The sequence below is a fragment of the Anastrepha ludens genome, unplaced genomic scaffold, assembly GCF_028408465.1.
Source record: "Anastrepha ludens isolate Willacy unplaced genomic scaffold, idAnaLude1.1 ptg000132l, whole genome shotgun sequence".
Taxonomy (NCBI): Eukaryota; Metazoa; Arthropoda; class Insecta; order Diptera; family Tephritidae; genus Anastrepha; species Anastrepha ludens.
In genome coordinates, this window is record NW_026530143.1 from 7,501 (window position 1) to 10,000 (window position 2,500).

Consider the following 2,500-nt stretch of genomic DNA (forward strand, 5'->3'; position numbering starts at 1 on the left):
AATCTTTCGCATTGTTAATCATATAAATGCATACAAATAAATATTAATATCATAGATATTAAATTTTTTGTAAAATTCAAAAAATGAATTTTAGCATTATATATAATAAAATCTATCAACACTTTATCAAATCATTAGTATTTATTCTATGTTAATATGCTTAAAAAGCAAATTAATTTAAATAAACTTAATATCACCAATGATCTTTTGATAAATACTTTTATTATGTTAATAGATTACAATGTCCTTATATGAAAAAAATGCACATTATTTTTAATTATTTAATGATGAATTTTTCATAATGGATATTCAGGTTCATCGGGCTTAACCTCTAAGCAGTTTCACGTACTATTTAACTCTCTATTCAGAGTTCTTTTCAACTTTCCCTCACGGTACTTGTTTACTATCGGTCTCATGGTTATATTTAGTTTTAGATGGAGTTTACCACCCACTTAGTGCTGCACTATCAAGCAACACGACTCTTTGGAAATATCTTTCTAGTAATCATTAACGTTATACGGGCCTGGCACCCTCTATGGGTAAATGGCCTCATTTAAGAAGGACTTAAATCGTTAATTTCTCATACTAGATATTAAGATATTCCATACACTGCATCTCACATTTGACATATAGACAAAGTGACTTAGTGCTGAACTATTTTCTTTTCGCTCGCCGCTACTAAGAAAATCCTTGTTAGTTTCTTTTCCTCCCCTCATTAATATGCTTAAATTCAGGGGGTAATCCCATATGAGTTGAGGTTGTTTTAAAATATTTTTTATCTTCTCACAATTTAATAAATAATTATATCATCTTTTCATCTCTATTTTTCTTTTTTCCTTTTATATAAATATATATTATAAATAATAATTATGTAAAATGAGGCAATTCTAGAATAAAAAAAATTAATTTTTATGCTAGACATTCCTCCTTTAATTACATATATAAATTAATATTTTATATATATATAAATAATATGAAAATTTTTTAAAGAGAATACTTAGATTCAAAATTTTTTTTATTTCATTTTATTTGAGAGGATTTTTTTTTTTTAAGAATATATTAATAAATAAAAAATTCATTATATATCTTTATTTTTTTGCTATTAATATTATGAATTATTTAAAATCCAATAATATACACATTTGCTTAAATTCAATTATTTTTATAAAAGAATAAGCAACTTATTTAGCATAGTCTTACAACCCTCAACCATATGTAGTCCAAGCAGTACTTTAAAATTTAATTTAATGTACATAACAGCATGGACTGCGATATGCGTTCAAAATGTCGATGTTCATGTGTCCTGCAGTTCACACGATGACGCACAGTTTGCTGCGTTCTTCATCGACCCATGAGCCAAGTGATCCACCGCTTAGAGTATTTTTTTATTTATTTTTATTTATAACAAATGTCAATTTTTTTTTGCATATATTAATTGAAAGAGTAAAATTAAATAATAATAATAATAAAATATAAATTGATTTTCTTTCAATAATATATATCAAATATATTTAACTCTAAACATTTTTATTAAGTTGCGAATGTCTTAGTTCAACAATAATACAGTGGTGGTATTTATTATGTTTGATTATTTTGTATTTTTTTAATCATTTTATTTATATATAAATATAATAATAAATATATACCACTTTTGTTATTGTGAACAAATTAACTTATCATTCAATCAAATGAATAATAAGTACAACTTTCTATTTTCATGTTTAAAGGTTTTTAAAAGAAAAAATAAGAAAAAACATTACAAAATGTACCATCATATTATATTTAATATGATATAATTGATGGATAACAAATTGAATGAAAAAGAATAAAAAGAATATGGATTCAAAATAATTATAAATTTTTCTTTTTTTTCTTTTTTTCTTTTGTTTGTTTTTGTTTTTATTTGTTTTGGCATTGTTTGTTTTTCTTACGGATATGGAACACAATAATGATCCTTCCGCAGGTTCACCTACGGAAACCTTGTTACGACTTTTACTTCCTCTAAATAATCAAGTTCGGTCAACTTTTGCGAAACAACCGTGACACACGAGGCGTCACAGTGATCACGTCCGGAGACCTCACTAAATAATTCAATCGGTAGTAGCGACGGGCGGTGTGTACAAAGGGCAGGGACTTAATCAATGCGAGTTAATAACTCGCACTTACTGGGAATTCCAAGTTCATGTGAACAGTTTCAGTTCACAATCCCAAGCATGAAAGTGGTTCAGCGGTTTACCCGGACCTCTCGGTCTAGGAAATACACGTTGATACTTTCATTGTAGCGCGCGTGCAGCCCAGGACATCTAAGGGCATCACAGACCTGTTATTGCTCAATCTCGTTACTGCTAGACGCAATTTGTCCATTTAAGAAGCTAGTGTCCTTATAATGGGACAAACCAACAGGTACGACTCCACTTATATAAACACATTCAAACACTTGTACATTCAAGATGTACGCATGAAAGAAGGCTATATAAGTTTCAACATCATAATCCTGAAA

At 27.9% G+C, this 2,500-nt stretch overlaps 2 non-coding genes and 1 pseudogene across 2 annotated transcripts in view; all 3 read right to left on the minus strand.

The window, feature by feature from the left end:
- Window positions 1-761, minus strand: part of LOC128871476 (large subunit ribosomal RNA) — a 4,516-nt pseudogene extending 3,755 nt beyond the window's left edge.
- Window positions 762-1,199: 438 nt separating this feature from the next.
- On the minus strand, window positions 1,200-1,380 carry LOC128871474 (5.8S ribosomal RNA). Its single transcript, XR_008456009.1, has one exon. It is a non-coding gene; the product is annotated as a 5.8S ribosomal RNA (ribosomal RNA).
- A 566-nt stretch (window positions 1,381-1,946) lies between these two features.
- LOC128871475 (small subunit ribosomal RNA) overlaps window positions 1,947-2,500 on the minus strand; it is a 1,991-nt gene continuing 1,437 nt past the window's right edge. Inside the window, exon 1 of the ribosomal RNA XR_008456010.1 lies at window positions 1,947-2,500. This exon is cut by the window's right edge and continues 1,437 nt beyond it. This is a non-coding gene — a ribosomal RNA (small subunit ribosomal RNA).